Source organism: Protopterus annectens, chromosome 4.part1 (assembly GCF_019279795.1).
Source record: "Protopterus annectens isolate FY-2018-M chromosome 4.part1, PAN1.0, whole genome shotgun sequence".
Taxonomy (NCBI): domain Eukaryota; kingdom Metazoa; phylum Chordata; order Ceratodontiformes; family Protopteridae; genus Protopterus; species Protopterus annectens.
In genome coordinates, this window is record NC_056734.1 from 164076033 (window position 1) to 164090131 (window position 14099).

Below are 14099 nucleotides of genomic sequence, written 5' to 3' on the forward strand. Positions count from 1 at the left end.
AGATTTAAGGTCCTGAGTTGGCTGTGCAGGATCTGATTGTTTTGTTGGGTCAGCAAGTGAGAAGTTTGAGGCAATATCCATGCTGGACCTTGAGACAAGCTCTTTAGGATTGGGTACCAGTGCTGACGTGGCCAGTCTGGTGCAATCAGAATCATTTTTGGCTTCTCTTGTCTGACCTTTAAGAGTACTCTGGGAAGAAGAGGCAGTGGGGGAAAAGCATATACTGTTAGATTTTTCCAGCTGAAGGATAGGGCGTCCACTTTCCATGCTTGCTTGTGGTAAATCCTTGTGCAAAATCTCTGCAAGTGACAGTTATGAGGGGAGGCAAATAGATCTAGGTCTGGGCATCCCCATTTCCTTATTATCATGCTGAAGACTTGTGGATCCAGTTTCCATTCGTGGGGATCCATGAGGTTTCTGCTTAGTTCGTCTGCCAGAATATTTGTTTTTCCTGGTAGGAATTGTGCTTGCAGGTGAACTTGAAAAGCCAATGCTGTGTCCCATAAGGCCATTGCTCGTCTGCACAGGGGATAGGAATGTGTACCTCCCTGCTTGTTTATGTACCACATGACCGTAGTGTTGTCTGTCTATCAGCAACTGTCCTGGATGAAGCAGGTCCTTGAAAGCTGTCAGGGCATTTTGAACAGCTAGCATCTCTTTTTGATTGATGTGAAGATGCCTCAGGTTTGCAGGCCATGTGCCCTGAGTACATTTTCCTGCCATATGGGCCCCCCAGGAATAATCTGATGCATCCGTTGTCAGTGTCTGTCTGGCTGTGGGTAAACTGAATGGCAGACCCTTGTTGTGGTGACAGGCTTCTTCCCACCATCGAAACTCCTGCTGTAGGCAGGGAATGAGTGCAATTACTGTCTCCAAGCTGTGGCAATGCTGAGTCCAAACACTTTTCAGATACCATTGTAGTTTCCTCATATGCAGTCTGGCATATGGAATTAGTAGAATGCAGGATGCCATGAAACCCAAGGCCTGCAGTATTTTCCTTGCAGATAGGTGGGTTTTTGTTGCCAAGTTCTTGAAGTAAGTAGTCAGTTGTTTTTGTTTGTCTGGCGTGAGATAAGCCATCTGGGCAGTTGTATTTAAGCTTGCACCTAGGAATATTATCTCTTGAGAGGGCACTAGTTTTGATTTCTTTTCGTTTACTCTGTACCCTAGGCCAATTAGTAATCTTTTTACAAATGCCAGATGCTTTAGAAGAGTGTCTTTGTTCTCTGCTTGAATTAGGCAGTCGTCCAAGTATGGATATATTTGAATTCCTTTTTGTCTGCAAAATGCAATTAATGGTAATGGTGCCAGGCATTTTGTAAAGACCCTGGGCGCAGTAGATAAGCCAAAGGGCAGTGCAGAGAATTGGTAATGCATTGAGCCAGCTATGAATCTGAGGCATCTTCTGCAAGATTGTCTGATTGGGACATGCAGGTATGCCACTTTTAGGTCCAAAGTTACGAGCCAAGCCCTCTTGCCTAGCATGGGCAGTAGCTGCTGAAGAGTCAACATCTTGAATTTTGGAACTTCCAGAAATGTATTTATTATAGACAGGTCCAGAATTGGTCTCCAGGTTTTGTCCTTCCTGGGCACTAGGAAAAGTCTGGAGTAAAATCCTTGCCCCTGCTCTTGTTGTGGTACTTTCTGAATGGCCCTCATGTCCATGAGGGCTGCAATTTGTTTTTGTGCCTCTGCCCATTGATTGTGTGGCAGGTCTAGCATGCCCTTTGACCTTGGCAGAGTGTGAAAATGGAACCTGTAGCCTTGGGACACTATGTTCAAGACCAATTTGTCTTGGGTAATGATTTGTCAATTTGATGAAAAAAGTGCTAGTTTTCTCCCTAAGGGGGCTGTCAAAAGAAAACTGGAACTGGTAGAGGAAAGTCATTGGGACTGTTTCCTGTAAGGCTGTGATTTGTCTTCTCCGCTTTTGGAGGTAGGAGCACCCCATTGTTTAGGCCTGTATGAGCCTTGGGGCTGAGATCTGCCTCTGGGATGCCTGTGTCTGCCTCTTTGTGGTCGGTCTGAGACTGGAAAGGACCAATTTTTAGACGGCCAGTTCCTGCTAAACCTGGGTGGCTGTACCTGTAAGAAATCCTTGACTGTCTGCATGGAATTTGCTTTATCCTCCATTTTTTTCAATACCTCTTCTGCTTTAGTACCAAACAAAGTATCATGCTGTAATGGTGCATCTAATAATTTTGCTTTAACATGATCAGGCAGATTTTGTTCCTTTAACCAAGCATGCCTTCTAATAACAGAACCTGTAACAGCGGCCCTGCAAGAGACCTCCAGTGAATCATAACCACATTGCAAAGTATGCTTTCCCACTTGTTCAGTTGCATGCAATGTTGAGTCTTTCGGCTTTTCCCGGTTAGGGGCCGCCACAGCGGAACTCCGGTCCGCTAATGATTGGTAGTTGATTTTTACATGCCGAGTTACCAGCCCTGACGCACAACCTTCAACGAAGGTACGCCCATTCACGCATGTCTCCATGCAGAAGACGCTCTAGCTGAGAATCGAACTGGACAGTGTCTTACTGTGAGGTGGCAACGCTACCGCAGCACCACCACCACCGCGGGTGTTCAGTTGCATGCAATAAATCCTGCAATTCCTTGTTCTCTGAACATTAAGTATTTAAAGGCACTGATAAACAAAAAAAAAAATTGCCCAAACAACCACAAGGGAAGCTCGCAACACAGCTGCAAACTCCAAAATTAATTCAGTTGATTCAGTTTATTAGAACGCTACTAACACAGTACGTTTTCGACAGAAGTCTTCATCAGAAACAATATTGTTTCTGATGAAGACTTCTGTCGAAAACGTACTGTGTTAGTAGCGTTCTAATAAACTGAATCAACTGAATTAATTTTGGAGTTTCCAGCTGTGTTGCGAGCTTCCCTTATGGTTGTTTGGGCAATTTTTGTTTTTTTGTTTAACATTCAGTATTTGTCAACATTTTCTGTTTAAGTAAAGACATTAAATATTGATGATATTTAAGCATATGAAATTGACAATTTAAAGCCCTTACAGCCAGGGTAGCAGAAGTGTAAACTTTTTTCCCCCATCTGTCTAGGGCCCTAGAATCCCTATCAGAGGGGACAGGGTTTTTTGCAGTGGAAGCTTTAACCCCCCCTTGGGACCCTGAGATATAGTTTCTGGGTCAGCAGCGGGGTTTTTATAAAGGAATTTGTGAGAATCCGGGACCATGTAGTATCGGTCTGGCTTAGCAGGTGCAGGGCGTAGAGAGTCAGGGGACAGTCCGGACTCTGAAAATACATCTACAATGTCTAGAACAGGTGGAATAGCAAGGGGTCTGTGCTGAGGAAGAAGCAGGAAGTCTCTGAGCCTTTTCTTAGATTCAGAATAATCTTGGCTCTCCCAGTGGAAATGCTCCCTCATAGTATGCAGTGTTTCCCCAAAAGAATAGTCCTCAGGAGGAGAGGCTGAAGGAATTGATTCTTCAGCATTAGAATCCTCATAAGGAAGCATGGAGTAATCCTGTTCAAAAGAGGAATCAGAGGAAATAGAAACCTGATCAGAAGAATCCTACTCTGTCTCTTGCCTAGGCCTCTTATCAGGAGGGGGATGGGAACCCCTGATCAAGGTAATTAGGTCTTCGGCCATTTTGAGCATCTGTTTTTTAGGCATGGGAGTCTGAATAGGAGAATGCTGTGGTTGTTTCTTTGTCTTTAGAGCTGCTTTAGTCTTTGTCTTTGAAGCTGAAGATGGCTTAACATATAGTTGTGTAGGTCTGAAGACACCCTCAGAAGCCGATGCCTGCTCAGCGGCTCCGGACCCACCTGAGGGATTGATTTCAGAGTGTCCAATACCTTGGAGTTTCCAGAGGCCCAGTCAGCTCCACGTGGGAGTCGGTAGCGACCTGTGGCTCTGAGGTAGTGGGCGCCAGGGACTGTGAAAGCGCCTCACTGAGAACTGGCGAATGGCCTAGAAGAGGCTTCATCGTCGGTTTTGGACCTCGGATGCCTATCCTTGCCCTTGCGTTTTTTGTAAACTCCGGTTGTCGGCTGTTCCGCTGGCATTATAATAATTAAATCTTCGCCCAAAGTAATGAAATGCAAAATCGAACAGACGCTTGATAGTGCGTTGGTTAAATCTAGCACAAAACCGACAGCTAGCAACGTTATGATCAGGGCCTAGACAAGGAATACAGTAAGAGTGAAAATCCTTATGAGGTATTTGCTTCCCACAAGAAATACAATTGTTAAATTTAAGACTTTGGTTCTGAAATTCAGCTTTGAAAATCTCAGGAGTCGGCTGACCGGCACTTGCGAACTGCTTTTGCTTCGGGCACCGCGTGGCAAGAAAGACTAAAGAAAATGGCGTCGACTGCATCTTTTATACCCCTGGCGCACTGACGTCAGGGAAGAGGCGACAGCAACAGACGCCGGACCTAGACTTTGGAATTCTGGCCGACTGCGGGTAGCCTGCCAGCAGGATAACCCAAGAGTAATGACTGCAACAGTGAAACAAGATGAACATCCCCAATTGTAATGACTGCAACAGTGAAACACGATGAACATCTGTGGTGTTGTCCGTCTTTATCAGCAATTGTCCTGGATGAAGGTGGTCCTTGAAGGCTGTCAGAGCATTCTGTACAGCTAGCATTTCTTTTTGATTGATATGAAGGTGCATTTGATTTGGGCTCTATTTGCCCTGAATGCACTTCCCTGCCAGATGAGCCCCACATGCATAGTCTGATGCATCTGTAGTTAGGGTTTGGGCGGCAGGGGGTGGTGTGAATGGTAGTCCCTTGTTTTGGTGGCAGGCCTCTGCCCACCATAGGAACTCTAAGTGCAGGCAGGGTATGATAGGAATCATTGTTTCCAGGCTTTGACAATGCTGACTCCATAAACTTTTTAAGTACCATTGAAGTTTCCTCATATGCAGTCTTGCATATGGAATTAGAAGAATGCATGAGGCCATGAACCCCAAAGGCTTGCAGTATTTGCCTTGCAGATATAGCAGGGTTTTTGTGGCCACCTGTTTGAAGTAAGTCACCAAATGAATTTGCTTTTCTGGCGTAAGGAAAGCCATCTGGGCAGTTGTATTCAAGCTTGCACCCAGGAATGTAATTTTTTGAGAGGGTAACAGTTGAGATTTCTTTTCGTTTATGGTGTACCCTAGACAGGTTAGAAATCTTTTTACAAACGCCAGATGTTTTAGAAGAATGGCCTGGTTTTCTTCCTGAATTAGACAATCGTCTAGGCATGGATATATTTGAATATTTCTTTGCCTCCAAAATGCAATTACTGGAGCCAGGCACTTTGTGAATACCCTGGACACAGTAGACCAGCCAAAGGGCAGTGCAGAGAACTGATAATGCATGCAGCCTGCTTTGAAGTGTAGGAATCTTCTGCAAGATTCCCTGATTTGGGATATGCAGGTAAGCCTCTTTCAAGTCGAGAGTTGCCAACCAGGCATCCTTGCCTAGCATAGGAAGTAATTGGTGAAGAGTCAGCATCTCGAATTTTGGAATGTCCAGAAAGGTGTTTAGAGTAGACAGAATTGGATGCCATGATTTGTCTTTTCTGGGTACCAGGAAAAGTTTGGAATAGAAACCTTGTCCCTTTTCCTCTTCTGGTACTAGCTGACTAGCCCCCATGTTTAGGAGAGAAAGTACTTGTTTCTGAGCCTCTGCCAACAGATTTGTGGGCAGGTCTGGCCACCCGTTTGGAGTTGGCAGCACATGGAAATGAAATCTGTATCAATGGGACACTATATTTAAAACCCATTTGTCCTGGGTTATAAGTGGTCAGTTTCTGAAATGAAGAGCCAGTTTTCCCCCCAAAAGGGCGGCTAATAAGTGCTTGATAATTTCAAAGGGAAGTCATAGAGACTGTTTACCATAGGGTGGTGCCTTGTTGTTTCCAGATTTGGAAGTGGAAGCAGCCCATTGCTTAGTTCGGGAAGTCCCTTGGGACTGTAATCTGGTGGTTTTGGAATGTCTGGGTTTGGCCGTAGTGGCTCAGGAAGGATCTGGAAAGGACCAGTTCTTAGTAGGTCAAAGCCTATTAAATCTAGGTGGTTGCACTTGTAAGAAATCTTTCACAGTTTGCATAGATTTAGCTTTATCTTCATTCTTTTTTAGAACTTCTTCAGCCTTACTGCCAAATAAGCAATCCTGCTGTAAAGGAGCATCCAAAAGTTTTGCTTTAACATGATCAGGCAGAGATTGCTCCTTAAGCCAAGCATGCCTTCTAAGCACAGACCCATAACAGCAGCCCTACAAGAGGCATCTACAGAATCAAAACCACATTGCAAAGTATGTTTGCAAACTTGTTCAGCTGAATGCAATAAATCCTGCAAATCTTTATTCTCCACACAGTCAGAAATCAACATCATTTTCTGTTTAAGCAATCCCATGATATGCTGTTGATATTTTAGCATATGGAATTGACAGTTTAAAGGCCTGATTGCTAAGGTTGCAGAAGTATAAACCTTTTTACGCAACATATCCAGCGCCCTGGAGTCTCTATCAGAAGGGGTAGGATTTTTAGCAGTAGAAGCCTCAATGTCCTTGGGCCCCTGGGAAATGGTTTCAGGGTCCGCAACAGGATTTTTGAAAATAAATTTGTGGGACTCAGGAACTCTGTAGTACCTGTCTGGTTTGCTAGGGGCTGGAGGCAAGGAATCGGGCCATACTGGATTCCGAAAACACATCAACAATATCTCATACAGGAGATATAGCCAAAGGCCTATGCTGAGGAAGAAGAAGGAAATCACCAAGCCTTTTTTTGGATTCAGAGAAATCCTGACTTTCCCAGTGGAAATGCTCCCTTAAGGTATGTAAAGTTTCTCAAAAGAGAAATCCTCAGGCGGAGAAGCAGAGGGAATGGAATCCTCTGCATCAGAGTCCTCATAAGTAGGTATGGATAAATCCAGATCATTAGAAGAGTCGGAAGAAACAGAGACCTGTTCAGATGATTCATAGTCAAATTCAATCCTAGGCCTCTTGGGGGGGTTGACTACCCCTGATTAGAGTAACTAAATCTTCAGCCATTTTGATTATTTGTTTTTTAGGTATAGGAGCCTGAACATGTGGCCTGGGCGTCGGTTTTTTAGACACAGATCGAGATTTAGGCCTTAGCACTGAAGCTGGAGTTGGTTTAATATGCAAATTTGTAGGCCTGAATACACCCTCAGAAGCCGGTGCCTGCTCAGCAGCTCCGGACCCATCCAAGGTAGAGACATCCGTGAGTTCCATATGTGAAGCATCTCAAGGCATACCGGACTCCGAATGGGTCTCAGTAGAGACCTGCGAATCAGAAGTAACGGGTATCAGGGGCTGTGAAAGCGCCTCACTGAGTACAGGCTAACTGGCAACTGGCTTAGGAGAAGCGCCAGCAGCGGTTTTGAACCTCAGCAGCCTGTCTCTGTCTTCTTCTTTGCATCATTTCTGGATAATTAAACAGAGAACCGAAATATTTTGAAGCAAAAATATACCGACGACGGATAGTGCGCTGATTAAATAAAGCACAAAACTGACAGCAAGGTACGTCATGGTCAGGGCTTAGGCAAGGAATACAGTAAAAATGAAAATCCTTATGAGGTATTTGTTTCCCACAAGTAATACAATGATTAACTTTTACTGACATTGGTAAAGAGCAAGAAAAAGTTTCCCCAACGGGGTACTTAGCTTTAAGTTGAAGACTTTGGTTATGAAACTCGAAAACGAATATTTCAGGAGTCGGACGACCGGCACTTGCGAACTCCTGCTTCGGGCACCACCCGGCAAGAAAGACTGATGTAATGGCGTCGGCTGCATGTTTTATACCCCTGACGACCTGACATCACAGAAGAAGGGACAGCAACTGACGCAGAACCCAACACTTTGTTAATCAGGCCGACTGAGGGCAACCTGCCAGCAGATTACCCAAATGTAATGACTGCAACAGTGAAACATGATGAACATCCAGGACTGCAACAGTGAATACACTGGAACATCTACATTTATGGTAAGTGCACACAACTGTACTATGTTCTTCGTGTTTCACTGTTGCAGTCATTACATTTGGGTAGATTCCTAAAGCTAAGGTTGGGAGGAGAAATTTAAACAGAATTAGGACCAGCTATAAGACCCTGCAAGACTGCAGTGGCAAAGCCAGCTCTGGATTTAGAGAAAATTGGCAAATGATAATGCTTGGTGAAAGTACGTACAGAACTCCAGGTAGCAGCTTCTAGGATGTCATTGGTAGGAATGCCCCTGAGAAAGGCTGCGGAGGTAGATGCAGCCCTGGTTGAATGGGGTCTGATGCCCTGTGGGATAGGTTTTCCATGGTGCTCGTAGCAGAAATGAATGCAGTGGCCTATCCGTTTTGAAATGGTTTGCTTTGAAATAGCTTTCCCTTCTGTCCCTGCAGCAAATGCCACCAGCAGTTCAGATTTCCTTTGAGGTTTAGTCCTGTCCAAGTAAAATCTAAATTGTCTATGCACATCTAAGGAGTGAAGTATCCGTTCCCCTTTGTTCTGTGGGTTAGGAAAGAAGGTAGGCAAATGAATGGACTGATTAAGAGCCACACTGGATACCACCTTGGGCATGAAGGAGCGATTGGTTCTGAAGGACACCCTGTCTGCATGAAAGACAATGAAAGGCTCCACTGCCATAAGGGCCTGTAATTCAGATAACCTTCTTGCAAAAGTGATTGCTAAAAGGAAAGCTGTTTTCCAGGAAAGGAATTTTAAATCTGCAGTAGCAGCTGGCTCAAAAGGAGGACGAGTGAGTTTCTCCAAGACAAAGTTAAGGTCCCAGGCTGGAGTTGGAGCTCCCCTAGGTGACCTTAAGTTTTTGGCCCCTCTGAGGGTGAGAGAAGAGGGGAGGCTCTGTGCTGTAATGAGCTGAAATGGCTGAGGCATGAATTTTGATAGAGGAAAAGAACAAGCCCTTATGAAGCATCTCAGTCAAGTATTGTATAATCTGAGGTAAATTGGGAACTGCTGCGCTCATCCCTTGAGACGGACTCCGGGCACAAAAACTTTTCCATTTTGCAGCATAAGATTTTCTAGTACTAGCCTCCTTACCTCTAAAATGATATCCATCACTGATTTACTGAGGGATGGTAAAGGAGAGATTAAGTAATTAGCCATTCTGCTAGGTTCAGGGTTTGCAGTTGAGGGTGCAGAACCTTGTTCTCCTGCTGAGACAACAGGGAAGGAGTCTGAGGCAGGTGCCATGGGGCCAAATGTGACACTGCGCAAGAGGGGGTACACCAGTGTTGGTGTGGCCAGTCTGGTGCAATTAAAATCATCCTTGGCTTGTCCTGTTTGATCTTTAGTAGTACCTTGGAGAGCAGAGGCAGAGGAGGAAAGGCATAAATTGATTGTTTTTTCCAGCTGAAGGATAGAGCATCCACTTTCCAAGCTAGCTTGTGGGGAATCCTTGTGCAAAATGTGTCCAATTGATGGTTCTGGGAGGAGGGAAACAGGTCTATATCTGGGCTCCCCCACTTGCTTGTCAACAGGTTGAAAATCCTTGGTTCCAGTTTCCACTCGTGTGGGTCCATGAGGTTTTCTGCTTAGTCCGTCTGCCAGTGTATTTAGTTTTCCTGGTAGGAATTGAGCTTGTAGATTCACTAGGTAGCTCAAGGCTGTGTTCCACAATGCCATGGCTAGTCTGCAGGGGGGGTAAGAATGTGCACCCCCCTGCTTATGTACCACATGACAGTGGTGTTGTCTGTCTTTACCATTAGTTGTCCTGGAAGAATGTGGTCCTTGAAGGCTGTCAGAGCATTCTGTACAGCTAACACATCCTTTTGATTTATGTGCAGGTGCATTTGACTTGGGATCCATTTGCCTTGAATGCACTTCCCTACCACGTGAGCCCTCCCATGCATAGTCTGATGCATCTGTTAAGGTTTGGGCGGCAGGGGGTACTGTGAATGGTAGTCCCCTGTTTTGATGGCAGGCCTCTGCCCACCAAAGGAATTCTAGGCATAGGCAAGGTATGACAGGAATCACTGCTTTTAGATCTTGTGAATGTTGACACCATAGGCTTTTGAGATACCATTGTAGTTTACTCATATGCAGCCTTGCATATGGAATTAGAAGAATGCTGGAGGCCATGAACCCCAAGGCTTGCAGTATTTGCCTTGCAGATAGCTGGGTTTTTGTGGCCACTTGCTTGAAGTAGGTTGTCAGATGAATCTGTTTCTCTGGCGTGAGGAAAGCCATCTGGGAAGTTGTATTCAAGCTTGCTCCCAGGAATACATTTTGTTGACAGGGTACCAGGTGTGATTTCTTTTCGTTTATGATGTATCCCAGACAAGTCAGCACCCTTTGAGCAAAGGCCAGATGATTCAAAAGTATGTCCTGGCTTTCTGCCTGAATTAGACAATCGTCCAGGTATGGGTATATTTGAATATTCCTTTGCCTGCAAAATGCAATGACTGGAGCTAGGCACTTTGTGAATACCCTGGGCACAGTAGATAAGCCAAAGGGCAGTGCAGAGAACTGATAGTGAGTGTAGCCTGCTTTGAAGCGTAGGTATCTTCTGCAAGATTCCCCGATTGGGATGTGCAGGTATGCTTCCTTTAAATCTAGTGTTGCCAACCAGGCATCTTTGCCTAGAATAGGAAGCAATTAGTGAAGAGTCAGCATCTTGAATTTTAGAATCACCAAAAAGGTGTTTAGAGTAGACAGGTCCAGGATAGGACACTGTGAATTGTTTTTTCTGGGTACCAGGAAAAGTCTCGAATAGAAACCTTGTCCCTTTTCCTTCTTCTGGTACCAACTGAGTAGCCCCCATGCTTAAGATAGCGAGAACTTGATTTTGGGCCTCTACCCACTGATTTGGGGGTAGATCTGGCCACCTGCTTGATGTTGGTAACATGTGGAAGTGAAATCTGTATCCTTGGGACACTATATTTAAAACCCATTTGTCCTGGATAATGGGTTCCCAGTTTTTGGCCTGCAGACCAATCTTTCCGCCTAAAGGAGCATTCAGTTGGGAAGTGCTTGGAAGTTTTAAAAGCAAGTCATTGAGACAGTTTTCCAAAAGGGGGAATCTTACTACTCCCAGATTTGGGTGCGGAAATTCCCCACTGCTTAGTCTCGTGTCCCCTCTGGGACTGAAATCTGGGGTTTCTGCTGTGTCTGTGTTTGGCTTGAGAAGACCTAGAAGGGGCTGGAAAGGACCAGTTCTTAGAGGGCCAATGCCTACTAAATCTAGGAGGCTGAACTTGCAAGAAATCTTTAACAGTTTGCATAGATTTAGCTTAATCTTCCATCTCTTTAAGAACTTCCTCAGCTTTGTTGCCAAACAGGCGGACCTGACTTAAGGAAGCATCCAACAGTTTAGCTTTAACATGATCAGGCAAAGACTGCTAAAGCCAAGCAAGCCTTCTGAGACCCAGTAACAGCAGCCATGCAAGAGGCCTCTAATGAATCAAATCCACATTGCAAAGTATTGTTTACCAACCTGTTCAGCAAAATGCATTAAATCCTGTAAATTCTTTATTTTCAGCACAGTCAGGAATCAACAGCATTTTCTGTTTAAGCAACCCAATAACATGTTGCTGATACTTTAACATATGAAATTGGCAGTTTAAAGCCCTAATGGCCGAGGTTGCAAAAGTGTAAACCTTCTTACCCCATACATCCAGCGCTCTGGAGTCTCTATCAGAAGGGGAAGGATTTTTAGCAGTAGAAGCCTTAATGCCCTTGGGTCCCTGTGAAATAGTCTCTGGATCCGCAATAGGATTTTTAAAAATACACTTGTGTGAATCAGAAACCCTGTAATATCTGTCAGGTTTTCTGGGAGCAGGAGGCAAAGAATCAGGGGCCAAACTAGACTCCGAAAAGGCATCATCAACAATGTCTAGTACAGGAGGTATAGCTAAAGGCCTATGCTGAGGCAGGAGTAAGAAATCCCTAAGCCTCTTTTTTGAATCAGAAAAATCCTGGCTTTCCCAGTGGAAATGCTCCCTTAGAGTATGTAAGGTTTCACCAAACGAAAAATCCTCTGGAGGGGAAGCAGAGGGAATACAGTCCTCTGCATCAGAATCCTCATAAGTAGATAAGGGCAAACCCAGATCATCAGAAGAATCAGAAAAATCAGAATCATGGTCAGAAGATTCATAAACAACTTCAGTCCTAGGTCTCTTAGAAGGGGGAGGTTGGCTTCCCCCAAGATCTTCAGCCATTCTTTTTTTTTTTTAGGTATAGAGGTCTGAGCATGCGGCCTGGGCTTCAGTTTCCTAGGCACGGTTCGAGATTTAGGCCTAAATGAAGAAGGAGGTGTCAGTTTAATATGCAAGTCTGTAGGCCTGAATACACCCTCAGAAGCCGGTGCCTGCACAGCGGCTCCAGACCCATCCAAGGTAGAGACATCTGCAGGTTCCACAGCTGAAGCATCTCGCGGCATACCGGACTCTGAATGGGTCTCAGTAGAAGCCTGCGAATCAGAAGTAGCGGATGTCAGGGGCTGCGAAAGCGGCTCACTGAGTACCGGCGAACTGGTGAGTGGCTTAGGAGAAGCGTCGTCGGCAGCTTTGGACCTAGGCGGCCTGTCTCTGTCTATCTTTGCATTTTTTTTGAATCCCGATAGTCGGATGGCTAACAGATGACATTTCTGGATAATAAAACCGAGAACCGAAATATTTAGAGGTGAAAATATACAGACGGCGGATAGTGCGCTGATTAAATAAAGCACAAAACCGACAGATAGGTACATCATGGTCAGGGCCCAGGCAAGGAATACAGTACGAATGAAAATCTTTGTGAGGTATTTGCTTTCCACAAGTAATGCAATTACGAACTTTTACTGACATCAGTAAGGAGCAAGAAAAAGTTTCCCCAACGGGGTACTTGGCTTTAGTTGAAGACTTTGGTTCTGAAACCCGAAAACGAAATGACCGGCACTTGCAAACTGCTTCTGTGTTGGGCACCGCACAGCAAGAAAGACTGATGTAATGGCGTCGGCTGCATGTTTTATACCCCTGACATCATGGAAACATCCGATGCAGGACCCAAGACTTTGTTAATCAGGCCAGCTGAGGGCTACTGCAAGCAGATAACCCAAATATAATGACTGCAACAGTGAAACACGAGGAACATCAACATTCTGAGATGTTAGCATTAGAGTGGTACCATATTTTTCACTACCTGACGTTGTTGTAAATGTGATATCGGAGCATTAAACCTGTGGAAATCAAAATTAAAACTTGCATGCAGTACAGTCTTCTACCCAAGGATGTGCCCCGCCACAAAGTCTGAGATGATCAAATACTGGGGTTATATGCTTAGTAAACACTTCATAAACAGCAAAAAAAAAAAAAAAAAATGTTTTAAAAACATGAATTGAAAGTACTTATTCCCACTCAAATATATGAGGTACTGCTGGTGGGATTACCTCTAAGGATTATACAAGCAGGTATCCACTATATCTAGAGTTACCACAAAAGTCATACGAGGCAGTTGAGAAAGTCGATAGCACAGCATTAACATCTTGTTTATTTTTTATATTACAAATATATTCAGAGTTAAACATATCCATTACTAGCCTCCAGTCCCCATCTTTATCTCAGAAGCAGAAAAAGTATAAACTTTTCTTTACTCTGCAGAGGAATTCTCAATTACCATTATGTCAACTAAGTGATAAACCAAGGCCAGAGTCAGATCCAACTGTTGTGGAGGAATCACAGAGAATGGACTATAAATGCATTTCATTTCCGATGTGCAGTTTAATGAGAACACCTCTTTAACCATTTGTCTGAAATGATGTCTGCAATTAAACTGCAAACACAGCTAGCCTTCTACCAAATGGTAGGGAGCGGTAAAGAAGGGAGTGAAAAAAGACAACATAAGAAAATAATTTCTAAAATTAGTGGGGAACAAAGATGTGGCCTTGCCTTGGAATGAACCCTTCCTTAAAACTGATTCCCTTTCTGAAAATGTTTAAAACCGTCTGAACTGCTGAAAATATCCAGCAAATCTCTCAAGCTTACAGAAGACAGTGTAACATAGATAGTGCAGCAAAACTTTAGAAATGCCCTCAACACAAATATTGACGGCTTCAAATGGCATGCACATCTGCAACACATCAGAGCATCACTAATGGCAACAGCTAGTTGAATTAATTT

The 14099-nt window shown here is 44.4% G+C and overlaps 1 protein-coding gene across 1 annotated transcript in view; it reads right to left on the bottom strand.

Moving 5' to 3' along the window:
- Positions 1 to 14099, bottom strand: part of PRKCI (protein kinase C iota) — a 1721954-nt gene that overhangs the window by 1143097 nt on the left and 564758 nt on the right. The gene's annotated exons all lie outside the window — the stretch shown is intronic.